The sequence below is a fragment of the Mytilus galloprovincialis genome, chromosome 2 (genome assembly GCF_965363235.1).
Source record: "Mytilus galloprovincialis chromosome 2, xbMytGall1.hap1.1, whole genome shotgun sequence".
Lineage (NCBI taxonomy): Eukaryota > Metazoa > Mollusca > Bivalvia > Mytilida > Mytilidae > Mytilus > Mytilus galloprovincialis.
This window is the reverse complement of record NC_134839.1, coordinates 71,356,885-71,371,452: the sequence shown is the minus strand read 5'-3', so window position 1 is coordinate 71,371,452 and position 14,568 is coordinate 71,356,885. Positions and strand designations below refer to the sequence as shown.

The window sequence follows — 14,568 nt, the reverse complement described above, 5'->3', positions numbered from 1 at the left end:
CATATTGCTACTGTTAACAGTAATAGAAAAATTTGATTATGATGATATTTTTAACTATATAAATAGTTTTGTCTGTGGACAGAGATGTAGTTGTTGATTATATGTAAATCAGATAAATCACAGCATAACAATATATTGGAACAATAGCATGTTTAACAGCTGGATAGTTTTTACCTGTGAAATGTTATGTTATCTGTCTTATTAAATCAAGTTGCAAGTCATCTTTTTTATATAAATGAATATATAAAAAATAAGATTCAAATAAAAATTTCGCTATAAAATAGATTCAGAAATATATTATATTAATGTCTTTAAAATATAAATTGCTCATAATTACCTCCCTTTGATAAATTATGCAAATTTAGTCTACCTTTGTGAAACATTTTATAATTATAGTTGGGTATATATTAATTGATTGTGAGTAACTTACATAGTAGTTAATGGGACTCTATTTCACACGGTTCTGTGAAATATAGTACGGCAAATATATACCGGTACATACTATCCGCATAACACAGATAGATTTTCACTCCTCTGGAAAAAATCAACCTGTGAAATACCATGCCTGGAAAAAAATTACCGGGACAAATTATCCTCAGGATAAAATATCACAGAGGAAGAAATAAACCGTTACATATTACCTATATTCAACATTTTATTCATTTTTGACTCACTGGGTACATTAAGGTTCATCATAACAAACATTTGAAAAAATAAAAAAAAAAAATATTTAAAAATATTTCTACCCAACAATTTATGACTTATTACATATCAATGTGTTCGTCATGGTCATTAGTATCATAGTGTCACATTGATTTAAATATAAAATGTCAAACAAAAGTAATATAATACCAAATGTAAGTCCTTTTGTAGAAAAAATGCCCTGTATATCTTCTGTCTTCTAAATCTATGAAAAATAAACAAAAACATTCTTTGTAACTATATCTATGTGCTACCAATGTTGTTTAATGCATTAATTGCTTGATTTCAATTAAATTCTAATGTTAGTGTTTGGTTTTTATTTGAAAAAAGATATGAAATCTTCCATCTTAGAACTACTTTTGGGAAAAGTATGGAAAGCATGTTTTCAAAAATCATTGAATGGTAAAATGTTATATAATATAAATGAAGTTAGAAAGTTAACTTGGTCGGTGATTTAAATTGAACGGTATTTTACCAAAGCAATAAACTACATCATTGGATAAAGAAAATATCTGTTTTTTTTTGTTAAAATCAGAAAATATAATTTTAATGCTTATTACCTCCCTTTTTACATATTAAATTTAATTATATATACCAACAGTTAGCAAAACATTATGAATTATGTGCATTTGTTCCATGCAAAAGGCCATACATTGAACATAGTTTGTTTGAATCAATAGTTTTTGGTTTCTTGATTATATTGTTCTCTCTGGCAATCATACCGCCAATGTCATATACATTTTATATTTGAAATATTGCTTGTTTCATTGTTTGAATTATTTGATTTGATTATCTAGATCAAGCTCAGACATTGATATTTTTGTAGTGTTGTTGTAGAATTAAATTATTTGTGAGAAAAACATCCTCATGAAGCTATTGGTGCACATTAAATTATGATATTGTAATTACATCTATAAATCAATCAATTTCAAAGAGGAATTTGTAAAATCCTCTAGCAAATGATCAATCTCATAAGGTTTATCAAAGTCTTCATATAGAACTTCATATACAGCATCTTTGTCTCCATCTTTATTATGGATTACAGAAATTACCCTACCTTTATACCACTTTCTGTTGCTGTTTTCCTCCACCCATTCATGTAATATTTCTCTCCCTACATATTTTGGTCCAGAACATTTGCGTTTTAATCTGAAAATAAAAGAAAAAATAATTATTTTTAAACTTCACTAACAATTTTAATAACAATTTTTATCATATAAGTACATAGGATGATGGCATTTTTTCTTTATATAATAAATCAACATTATATGTGTTAACACTGATAGGGACAAGTTTAGTTTGTGTATATGTAGGTCATAACTATCCTTTTAATCACCTGAGGCATATGAAAATTGTCAATACAGCTGATTTCCTAATGCTTGCAAAGTAAAACTTTGGTTGGCTTGCTTGCTTTGTTTGTATAATTGTTTATACAAGCTTTGTAAATTAGATTGACATCTTTAAACAATTTATATAGACATAGTTTAACCTGTATATATCATATTTGAATTTAATTGGATGTTATCCTAATGATTGTACAATATACAAACAAAGCAACCAAGCTAACCAAAGTTTTGTTCTACATGCATTAGGAAATTAGCTGTAAATTTATTGAAACTTTATTGTATAGTTATAAGTAAGATATTTTCATACAAAACACTGTTTTTATACTAATCCTTTTTTTTCTTCTGAAAATTAACCTACTAAATTACACATAGCACCAGGTTTGTAGTAAAAATAGCAACATGATAGGTGCCACATGTGGAACAGGATCTGCTTACCCTGCAAGACGATTAGAGTTCAAACCCAGTTTTTGGTGGGGTTGGTTTTGTTTGTCTTTAGTTTTCTATGTTGTGTTTTATGAGAAGTTGTCTTTAGAACCTTTTTTTTTGCCATGCTGCTGTCTGTTTATTTTGAAATTATGATGTGAGCACTCTTTCCCATCTTTCCAATGTCTTTTGAAACCATAAAAAATGTACTGCTACTTTTGGTTTTTTAGTACACATTTAAATAATGTTATATTTTATAATAATATTACCTTTTAGCAATTTTGCTGGTAGTTGTTACCACTGGTTCATCTATCTCTGTGTCACTTTCAACTATCAAGGATTTTCTCTGTCTTGTCTTCACTTTACCAGATGTCTGTTGACTTGAAGCGCTTCCTAAATATGGTACCTCAGTGTACTGAAATAATAAAGGAAAATGTAAAAACAGCTACTAATTACTGATTGGTTGTTGATTTTTTATTTCTAATGATCTAATAGTCGATCATGATAGCTATATATAATATTACACAAATTCTATTATCTAATATTATAATATACTTTAATTTGGACAGTACACAATAGGAAATTTTACATTGCCTATATTTTAATTGTTTTGTGCAAAATATCTGAACAAAATGTATGTTACCATCATAATTTCCATATATTAAGTGGACAAAGCCACAATTATTTCAAGCCAAATAATTCAGTTTTATTCACATTATACAGTAAAACAATTTGCATCGTTGTTCTAGTATTAATTGCTCAATGCTTTATACTATTTTCTGCATTGTGTGAAAACTCTGAATGCCTAAATTGCATGCATCAATAAAGAGATAAAAAAAAAATCAGCCTTATTTTAACACTATTGTTGTTCCCCTGTCTTCATATACATCAGTTCCAAATACATTACAGTATTTGACTAAATGGATTTCAACAGTTTAATAGTCAATGCTTTAGTAATGCTATATTTACTAACCATTTTTTTTACTATAAATTTGTATATACTTTTACTCAAAATTAATATATGGATATAGGAACATGTGGTATGAGTGCCAATGAGACAACTCCCCATCCAACTCTCCATATATATATATTTATGAACAAACTAAGTACAAAACTCTCTCAGGTAAACTTCACCTCAAAAAGATTTAGCTATTATATATATGTCACTTTTGATTAAATCAATATTCACATATATAAGTACAATATAGGAATTTTTTTTGGGGACATGACTGTACGTGTGGAAGATTATTCCTATTCGTTAAAAAGAAAGCAAAATAACCGCGTCAAACACTTCCTTACCCATATGCCAGGTTCTCTTATTCCAGGATATTTATTGTAGCGTGGTGAAACTAACTCTGGAAGTAAAGCATTGTGGTAAAATGCTGTTAATTTAGGTATCATCTTGGTTTGCCAAAGTACTGTGTCCTTATATATTCTTTCTATATGTATATCATACGGATTTAATGTTCGCACCACAAAATCTATCCATGGTAAATTGAATACATTCAACAAACCCTGGCATTGAAAGTAATAGTTATGGTTTGTTTTCAGTTTTAAGTTGTTTGATATATTTTCTAGGCAAAAGTTTTTTACTGACATTGAAGCTTGTGTCAAATTAATATTCTTGTCATGAACTAGATTTTTAATTTCAATAAGTCCTTTAGCATTGTTTTCAGTGACTACACCGTCTGGACTTCCTCCCAAAAATTTATGATGTTTGTCAATGACAAGTCCTGATTGTTCAACCTTGGTGTGTATATTTTGTTTCTGTTTAATATTGACATACTCAGTGATGGTAACTTTTTCCTCTTTTAATCCAATTCTTGTAGTTTTGTTGCCTTTGAATGTACTGTACAGGAGTTGTTTAATCAATGGCGCTATTTTAATTTTTATACGACCGTCAAAATTTTGACGGGACGGTTTATGGTATACAAATGTCCGGTGTCCGTCCGTCTGTCTGTCCGGCGTACACATGTCGCACCGTAACTTGAGAACGACTTAAAGTTATCCAAATTTCATGAAACTTAACATAGTTGTTTCTTATGATGGTCAAATGATCTGTATACTTTTTGGTGAAAATAAGATTAAAACTTTTTGAGTTACGGCACTTTGTAACTAAAACTGGGGTGTGTTTTTTTCACATGTCGCACTGTATCTCAAAAACGATTCTTGATTATGGCTTAAAACTTTAAACACTTCTTAGTTATATTAATCTTAATATCTGTATACTTTTTGGTGATGATTCAAAATTTATTTTTGAGTTATTGAGTATTTTGTAAAAAAGGGGGAGGGGTTTTTTACATGTCGCACCATATCTCAAAAACGATTTATGATTATTGCTTAAAACTTTACACATGTCTTTGTTATATTAATCTGAAGATCTGTATACTTTTTGGTGATGATTCAAAATTTCATTTTTGAGTTATTGAGTATTTTGTAAAAAAGGGGGAGGTTTTTTTTACATGTGCTGTATCTCAAAAACAATTTATGATTATTGCTTAAAACTTTACACACTTTTTTGTTATATTAATCTAAAGATCTGTATACTTTTTGGTGATGATTCAAATCTTTATTTTGGAGTTATTGAGTATTTTTTTAAACAGGGGAGTTTTTTTTTTACATGTCGCGCCGTATCTCAAAAATAATTTTTGATTATTGCTTAAAACTTTACACACTTCTTTGTTATATTAATCTAAAGATCTGTATACTTTTTGGTTTTGATTCAAAGTTTTATTTTAGTGAAATTTAGTTTTTTGTAAAAAAAACAGGGTTGGGGATTTCACATGTCCCGCCGTGTCTCAAAAACAATATATGGTTATTGCTTAAAACTTTCTCAGAAACTATTTATGATTATTGCATAAAACTTTCACACAAGACGTCGGGCGTATCATGCGCTCATGGCGCAGCTGTTTATTGAATTTCTTTTTACAACTGATCCAAAATTTGATGCTGTAATGCGTTTTTTTCTTTCATCTTTCCAAATTTCAGAACATAGTTGAGACGTAGTGTTTTTTTCAATTTTGATGATTTCAGCTTCAGGAATGTCTATGTTTTTATTCAAATAGTTAACTTTTAATTTTTCTAATTCTTCCGACGCAATATCTTTTTCAACCTGTAAAGATTCTTTTCCATAATGCTGTTTTGCTTTCTTTGTATTTGATTCTTTTATTGATGACATTTTTCTTTTCCATCGGTTTTGTTTAATAATGCACTTGTCTTCGGTGGTATTGTTATTGTTAATGCATTGTTTGCGCTGTTCATATAGCTTATCAAAATATGCACCAGATGTTGATTAGGTAGCTTGCTCCCACACATTTGGAGACCAAGTTGGCCCTTTGTTAAATCTTAAAGCAGTGGCATAGCATCTGGTATGCCATGATCCTCTATTACAGTGGTTTATTATCTTTCCGACATCAAATTTTGTTCTCATATGCATCCAAAACTCTGCCAAATTAGTTGTAAAGTTACCTAATAAAGATCTAGCCTTATGTGCAACATTGTTCAGGAGGAGAGTAAGATCCTGTCTCATTCCAGATTGTAAATCGGAATTTGAAAGCATGCAAGAGCCTCTTGACTGCTCTTGAGCCTGTAAGGATGTACCTTGAGTCCACATTTCCGATTGTTGGAGGAAAATGTCATCATCACCATTATCATCATTATCATCATCAACTGCATCTGTTTGTGCTCCATTACTGTGGTTTTTATCTAAAGTCTGTTTTACCTTGCAAAAATCTTCATTGCATCTAGTGTGATCACCATAGATGTGTGATGTTGTATTTCGGATATCGTGTTCTAAATTTTTGATGGCTAGTGTTTTATTTTTTTTCTGAGGACCTTCTTCTTATGGAACACCGGATAGCACTAACAATTCTTATTCTCGTCCTTTTGCACAGCTTGCCTTTTCCTTTATAACTCGGATTTTCATTTACTAAATTTTCTAAATTACCCCTAAAACACTTGGTAATATGATTAACACACTCCATCTTTTGAACAAATTTTCCCCAAACAGGTACACCTTCCATAATTTGTGCATGGATGGATGAGTCGCCATCTGCAATAAAATGCATAAAACGGACTCCAAAATCGTTAGCCTTCAAAAAAACCTTCCACAATTATGTCAAACTACATAGATTGACTTGATTCAGTCCAGTTTTTGAAGCATTCATGGTCTTTAGGTTTTATTCCTAGGGAGTTACATCTATTGCAAATGTAGCAGTATTTATTTCGGATACCTATGTGCAATATTTTTTTAGTTTCTGCACCAATTACAACGGCAACGCCTCAAAGAGCATTATATGAGTGCTTGTGCGACCTTTTGCTCCATCCACCATCACAAATAACTGTTATGGATGGAATATCTAGAAGGAAATGTATATTTATTAAAGTCATGATAGTATGATACTAAACCCCTAACGGGAGGGATTGTGCCTTATATTCATATGATGAAAACATAATCTTTCAATCAGTTTAATTGAGGTCTGGAGCTGGCATGTCAGTTAACTGCTAGTAGTCTGTTTGTTATTTTATTTGTTTATTTTTTTTACATCTTCTGACATCGGACTCGGACTTCTCTTGATCTGAATTTTAATGTGCGTATTGTTATGCGTTTACTTTTCTACATTGGCTAGAGGTATAGGAGGAGGGTTGAGATCTCATAAACATGTTTAATCTCGCCGCAATTTTGCGCCTGTAACAAGTCAGGAGCCTCTGGCCTTTGTTAATCTTGTTTGATTTTTATTTCAGTTTCTTGTGTATAATTCTGAGTTTAGTATGCTTGTTTTTCAACATTTTTCGGCCCGTAATTCCTTCATGAATTGGACAATTACCCCCAAACTCAATCCCCAACATTCCCTTTGTGATATAGAATTTCTTGATCAAATTGTAATACCGTAATTGTCAAGGAATATGCAAGAAATATATGCCACTGTGTGTTCAATAAGTTACAGAAATATATGCCACTGGGTGTTCAATAAGTTACAGAAATATATGCCACTGGGTGTTCAATAAGTTACAGAAATATATGCCACTGGGTGTTCAATAAGTTACAGAAATATATGCCACTGGGTGTTCAATAAGTTACAGAAATATATGCCACTGGGTGTTCAATAAGTTACAGAAATATATGCCACTGGGTGTTCAATAAGTTACAGAAATATATGCCACTGGGTGTTCAATAAGTTACAGAAATATATGCCACTGGGTGTTCAATAAGTTACAGAAATATATGCCACTGGGTGTTCAATAAGTTACAGAAATATATGCCACTGGGTGTTCAATAAGTTATAATTAGTTTTCTGTGGTTGATTTAATCTGTTTATTGGTTCCCAACTGTTTAAATACTTCTTTACAATTTTTGTATAAAGTATGTATTTATCTTGCAATATGTACATGTATCCGACAAAAGGGTGGTTGCTTGTGTCATCAAATCATACATGTGTATTATCAGCTTTTGATAAAACAGGATGAATGACCATGAGTGTTATTTCATACATATGAAAATGGATTAATTCAATATAAAATCAGAATGGACGTTACAAAAGTGAATCTTGTGCCATGTGTTGATACTACACTGAGTCCTATGGTCTCTGCACCCTGAATAACCAATGTAACAAGTTTTTAGGGGCCATATTAATTGCAGAGCCTTATTCCAGTTAAATAAAATCACAATCTTTGTGCTAAACCACTGGCCAATCACCAAAGTTTCTTAAATTTCTGCTTGTAAAAATCATCTGTACAGGCCAACATAATAATAAATGTTACTAAATATTTAATGAACTTGACATTCAGTTTTGTAGATTCCAAAGTTTATCGTAAAGACTTTTAAATCATTAAATCATTAAAAAATATTATGTGGAGCCCAAAACATTGCAATAACAAATACTGGTCAATGTTCATTTGGGCCCCTATAATACAGGTGCTAATGGGCCTTTTGCTTTTGGTGATTTTTTACATTCTGGAAGGTTAGTTCTCTAGTATGAAGATACATTTTCTTTATAAAAATTTATTATTCATTATATCGTCATTGTCCACCAACCTTATTAAATGGCAGAAACTAGGGACCCTTTAACTGCCTTAGAGGGGTCCAACTCTGGTCATGCTTCATTGATTCCCTAAATAATCAACTATTTTTTTCAGCAAAATTGGGTGTCCCCTCCCCCCTTTAGAAAAAATATAAATCTTTCTCTTACAACATACATTTTATAGTTGCTATTGAACATTATTCAAACAATAATAAATCGATCAATCATGTAAGGGATCGATACTGTTATTAAATACAGGACTGTTCCGCTCTATTATTATTAAATTGGGGTTGTAAACCTATAAAAATCAATGGACATTTATTGTATAAAATTAAGAAGTGCAACTACACCCATTAAATTATAATTATTATCCTACATTTTGTATATTTTACAAATGTAACTATTACACTTTTGGGTTTTGGAGGTTTTTTTTATTTTATTTTATAATGATTGTCATTTTTCAATAATTATAGTTTTGTAAGGTATTGGACCTTTGATTTTCCTGTTTGAATGGTTTTACACTAGTAATTTTGGGGCCCTTTATAGCTTGTTGTTTGGTGTGAGCCAAGGCTCCATGTTGAAGGCCGTACATTGACCTATAATGGTTTACTTTTTTAAAATTGTTATTTGGATGGAGAATTGTCTCATTGGCACTCACACCACATCTTCATATATCTATGAATAACTGTATTAAAATTATGCACACCTTCATGATATCTATTCTTTTCTATTGCTATCTTTTTTTCCAAGTCTATGGCGGATGACATTTCTTCATCTACCATCACTTTCCACCACTGATTTATTTCTTTTTCGATAACACTGAATGTGTTCTGTACCATAGTTGGGGAATCCATGCTTGCCAATTGTTCATTTAGATGAGCTAAACCGTTCCCGCTTACTATTGAACCCCACACAGCTCTGACATTGATGTCATAGTGACGTGTTCCAACGTTTACCAATTTGGGGCTAGTCTCAAAATGAATTTTTTTCCACATCCCGTACATTTGGCAGCGAGAATTACAGCTAGTCCAAAATGAGCTACCTGAGATTCCAAAATTATTGGAACTGCACCTGAAATAGCCTTTTCTCTTGCTTTATCACAAAGAATAGCATGACATGTTATCTCGGAAACATGTTTTTGCAAACACTGTAAGTTTATTATTCTGTATCCTGTTGCAGCTATATTGTTAATTTCAACACTTCTGAGTACTCCATCGACAGACCTGTACACCTGGAATTTCTTCTTTATAGTTGGCTTTAATAGTTTCATAATCATTCTGTTGTTAGCAATTGCTCTACGCTTCTTTATTATTCTAACTCCAGTCCCTTCTTTCAAAGTACACTTGAACACATGTTTTACTTTGCCTGAACCTTCTCGTATTCTTTGTCGTTTTGCTCTGTGTTTACCAGGAGCTGAACCAAATATTCGGGACTCTCTTTATTCTTGCCATTGTGTAAACCACAATAAATACATTGAAAATAACTATCCACTATGTAACCTACTGTAATGGCAACCAGTTGCTCTCCATAGGAAATACGACTTAAAATACATATAAAACAACACACACTTTTTTTGAAATTATATTTTTATTAATCTTTCATGTAAAATAGATAACTGTGTATGCTGTAATATAAAACAAAATTCATATATAAAAATAAAAATTGTATGACGAATCAATAGATCAACGGACATAAAATGGGCTTCATGGGAGATCGAATGAATGGTTTTGTAATCAGTTCATGCATTTCAACAAAAAACATAGTATCTTACCACAATTCAATCTGTTTTTCAAATATCAATAACTGTTTTACTAAATTTCATTAGGTTTCACTTTGTGAAGATTGGTGATCAGCCTGTCAACAACTTCCGGTAAAATCAGGATATCACTACGCCTAAATATTCCCTACAAAAATATGGATAATTTATAGAATTTTATTTTATGATCATTTCCAACCAAAAAAAAACATATCAATGTGAATTTTTGTATGATTGATTAAATAATATTTTGTTCATCATAAAAAATCAATCATTATAATTGTGCGTAGGAATATTGAACTTTAAAAAGAACTTGGCCATGGACAACCATATACATGATATATACAAACATATGTATTGTTATTTTCTTTAGTTATGAAATGTAGAAAATACCCGATTCATTTATCCTCATGGTCGGGTTGTTGTCTCCCTCGACACATTCCCAATTTCCATTCTCAATTTAATTTTGCATACACATAGGCGTTGAAAAAAATATATTATCATCAGTCACATTGATGGGAGCGTAGCTATAATCCGACACCCCGAAATTCCGACAGTCCAGTAGTCCGACAGTCCGATAGTCCGACAGTCCGATAGTCCGACAGTCCGTTAATCCGACAATCCGATGGTCCGACACGAAGCCGTGCTGCTGCAAAGGATGATTGTCTTCTTAAAAGCGTACTGCTGAAACGCGAGCAGTGTTTAAAATTTAAAAAGTGGAATGCATCGAAATGGGATATAAATTAAATCCCTTCTTGATCTTGTTTGAACAATTAATATAAGATTCCTTATATCATCATGTCGATGTTGATAACGAGAATGTCTGTTTACATACATTTTGTACATGCGCAAGCGCATGCATGTAACCAGGAGCACATATATTGTTAAATATACTGTTCCAAGATGTAATGTATAATCTGGTTGAATGTGATATGTCACAAGTATTAGATGTATGCTTTTATATATGAGGGGTTTCGCCCCGAAGATATGAAACGACTACTTCGGATAGAATAACATAGAAGTATCAATATTTTTTTTATCGTTTCTTTTGTTTTCTAAAACGAGCAATTCGTTTTGATAAAATAGGAATAGTGTCATTATCTCAAATTTCAGTCAAGATGCAAAACCACTTTCAGAACGGTTTCATAGTTAATGATTTGGAATGAAATCTTAACATAAATTGCGTCTATTTATAATACCTTATCATTGCTCTAGCTTGTATGGCAATATAAACCGCTGTACTATCTAGTATTTTTTTGGTTTACTGATTGTCAAAACCTGAACTCTTTGCTGATAAAAGGATAATACTTATATGTAAATTATTATAAGGACCTGAGCATCCTTAGTCATAGAATCAACACGACATGACACCAATTATGTGAAAAAGATTGGAATGAAGATGGGCAATGACATGAAGACAGTACGCAGACAAAGCAGATAGCGGTTAAGACCTATGACTGCAGTGCTGAAGTTTTAAAAATGACAGCACGAAATAAGAAAGGCACTTTATTAAGAAACAATGATTTTTTTTTATAGCAATACAGTTTTGGTTAGTATATTAATTGGGCAGTAATAGTATTGCTATAAATATGTTTATCATTGTTTTCATAATAAACAAAAGCAAACCGGTATAGGGTGCAAACGGACTTTTGGTAAGAACGTGTAGGGTGTGAAAGTGAAAGGGGCGAATTTGAATGAGAGCGATCATGTTTTAAGGTGAACGGACCCCGATTCCGTTCATTTCCGATTCGTATGGGATTATTGCGGTCCTGTACAAGACGTCATACTGACTGATTTGTTAATTTTCTGTGTGAAAAAATATACCAATTTACAAACGTTCCATGTCTATATAGGCATACTTTTCAGAGATAAGTGACCGTGCGTCAGACTATCGGGCTGTCGGATTATAGGACTGTCGGACTATCGTGCTGTCGGATTAAAGGACTGTCGGACTATCGGACTGTCGGATTATAGGTCTGACCCCCACATTGATTTCCAATTTAAAGTACATCAATAGTGGATAAAAAAGTTACTTCAGAGAAAACAAAAGACTACATTTTCGTTCGAAGTGTGCCGAAAATTTAACAATTTGATATTTAAATAATACAAACCATTCAATTACGAATTTTTGCTAATGTTTGACTTCAGAAGAAGCAGCAATAAAACAATTGTATGTCATGAATTGAAACATAAAATGTCTTTTTTTAAAAGTAGACAACTTTGGGATATATATTATGATTTTTCTATAGCATTTGCATAGTAATTTAAAAACCGAGTTTATGAATTAAAATTTCAAACTACTACAGAAAATTAAGTATTACAAAGTAACCTTGCAGACGATTTTGCTATTTGCTAAACATTTACAGGAATGCATATTTAACACTGCGATGTCAATATAGTATTTAAGATTATATAAGTACACAGAATTTTAAACTTGACACCTGTTAAAAAATTTTTCGGAACGCATAGTGAACATGTAGTGTAACTATTTAGTTAAAACTTAAAAGCTGTTCTCTTCAGAGTTTTACTTGGTTGTTCTTATGTTGTGCTGTACCGGTAATGCCACTGTCCTATGTTAGAGGAAAGGGACAGATCCTGCACATACTTTTAACCTCCCTAAATATATATACGGTTTCCTAACTTACCTGTTCCAAGTAAGAAATCTATGATTTTTGTTGTCTCTTGTTACTGTAATTCATATATACATGTTTTAACATTGATGATTTCGTATTTAAATCTGGGTGTTGTTTAATCTCATCTGAATTGTTTTACATGTGAAGTTGGGGGGTTACAGCTTACTTTGCGGCACAAGCCAATGCTCCATGTTGAAGGCTGTACTGTGACCTATAATTGCTTACATTGAAGAGATTTTGTCATGGATGGAGATATGTCTCTTTGGCAACCAAAGAGGGGAGCAAGGGGTTTAACTGTTATGCTGTTATGGGCCAAATTGATTCTTTGTTATCTGTTATTCTGACAATATATTTGCTGTTAGCTGTTATTGTCTTATTCATTGTTAGCTGTTATTGGACTATTAGGGTTTTTGTTATCTGTTTTTGTGATAATATATTTGCTGTTAACTGTTATTGAAAATTGGAATGTTAGCATTTTTTTTTTGACAGCCCATATTTGGTAGAAATTGAAGACTGTTGAACATTGGGGTCTACCACTAGTAATATTGTGGTCCCGTATTCGGTGAAGGATTTCATTAACATATATACCCATCACAGATCAACACATAAACATATTAATATCAGTGAGGTCAAAGGACAATTCCAGTATAATTCATGATGATTATCCTTTGTAATAAAATTCATCTTTTATGAACGTGTAGCTTGTTGTTCGGTGTGAACCAAGGCTCCGTGTTGAAGGCTGTTTTTTTTTTACCTACAATGATTTACCTCTATAAATTGTTACTTGGATGGAGAGTCTGTCTCATTGCACTCATATACCACATTTTCCTATATCTATGTATTTAGAATCATTTTTTTTGTCTGGGGATAATGTTCCTTGTTTCCCGTACGTACATATTAAATTCGAGCATTTCTTTATATGACAAAAAGGAAAATATATGGCCAGGGATATCTGATGAGGATCTCAATTAAGAACTACATGTAGGTCCTTACTACCAATATTAATATGCATTTTTTAACAAAACTAATACAGATATAGTGTATGTTTCCTGGATTATTGCTTAACGTTTTGATAAATATTCCCATAATTAGCTAATTTGTAAATTTATTCATAAAAATACAAAGTGTAATTATGAAAAATCTTTTATTCAAACACCAATATACAAATTGAAATTATAGCCTCAGTCCTCCCCGGAGTTATGTTGCTTCGTTTTCCAATACAAAGCACTAGCATGTCAAGAAGAATACTAATTAGACTTGTATTATTTTTAATTTTTGTTTCTTGTGTACAATTAGGAGTTGAGTATGGTGTTCATTAGCAATGAACTAGTTCATGTAGTATAGATATTTGTTTATGGGCCAGCTGAAGGACGCCTCCTGGTCTGGGAATTTCGCTCTGCATTGAAGACCTGTTTGTGACCTTCTGCTGTTGTCTGTTCTTTGGTCGGGTTGTTGTCTCTTTGACACATTCCCCATTTCCATTCTCAATTTTAATTCATCTCCAAACAAGCGTTATGGTATGGTTATAAAAGTACTCTTTCACAATGGAACAAGTAATGAAATTCATCACCTATATCATTACTAGAGCAAAAATTACAGTCATAGGTTTTGAATCCAAAAATTACTATTTTAAGTTCCAATTGAGGATAACATATTATAAACTTTGTCATAAGTTTACAAATTCAAAA

The 14,568-nt window shown here is 31.7% G+C and overlaps 1 long non-coding RNA gene across 1 annotated transcript; it reads right to left on the bottom strand.

Moving 5' to 3' along the window:
• Nucleotides 1-639: 639 nt before the first annotated feature.
• On the bottom strand, nucleotides 640-10,361 carry LOC143062394 (uncharacterized). The gene is made up of 4 exons (XR_012974728.1): nucleotides 10,263-10,361; nucleotides 2,741-2,886; nucleotides 1,760-1,851; nucleotides 640-907 (listed from the first exon to the last, which is right to left on the bottom strand). It is a non-coding gene; the product is annotated as an uncharacterized LOC143062394 (long non-coding RNA).
• Between the last annotated feature and the right edge of the window lie 4,207 nt (nucleotides 10,362-14,568).